Below are 872 nucleotides of genomic sequence, written 5' to 3' on the forward strand. Positions count from 1 at the left end.
GTCGATCGACCACACTGCTATTCCAGACGAGAATTAAAAGACCGAGGAACTTGAAGCCCGTTAAGTTTAGGTTTTGGAATAATTGTTACGTGAACTTTCTATATAACGTAACCTAGAAACATTCAGTTAGGGATCGAGTTTTTTGAATCAAGTTTTATTCAGTAATTTTACATTAAGTTTTCGCATACGGTTCTTGATAGTTAGTTAGGGTTTGGGATTGTTGAGCATTGGATTTTCGGTTCTTAATAACTAATCTTTCCTCTGCAATTCGGTATTCTTCTGCCCTATTTTTAGTTCATCTTTATTTCATCAATAGTATAGAATTGCTAAGTAGATTCCCGCAACCAATTTTATCGTTTATGTTAATTGTTTGTTTTACTGTTCTAAGCATGAATTCCTCTGTTTACTTTATTAGTTTTATCATTGTTTTCACCCTTAGCATGAGTAGCTAATTAGTTTGTGCTAGGATGTAGGCGAGTTTTAGCATAGGCGGCAAAGTATTGAACACGGCCTTATTCGCATGTCAGTCGATCGACTGACATTCTCGGTCGATCGACTGACCTCGTAAGGTTACCCTTCGTTTTAATTGATTTTAATCTTGTATTTGACGAATCGAATGCATGCGACCAGTTAGATGCTTATTTTATGACCGACCCATTAGATCGAATGATAGGGAAAGTTATTTGACCACCAATTAAATCGACTAAATTGTGCTAAGATCGAGAGATAGGTATAGTTTAGACCGTTAGTCACTTTTCAGGACGAGAGTCAGTATTAGTGATATTAGGGACCTATAGCAAGATCGAAAGATGCTATCTGTTAAGAGTGGACCGAGAGGACCTCTTGTTTCCCGCCTCACTTGTGTTCGATTT

This window comes from Silene latifolia, chromosome 7, assembly GCF_048544455.1.
Source record: "Silene latifolia isolate original U9 population chromosome 7, ASM4854445v1, whole genome shotgun sequence".
NCBI classification, from domain to species: Eukaryota; Viridiplantae; Streptophyta; class Magnoliopsida; order Caryophyllales; family Caryophyllaceae; genus Silene; species Silene latifolia.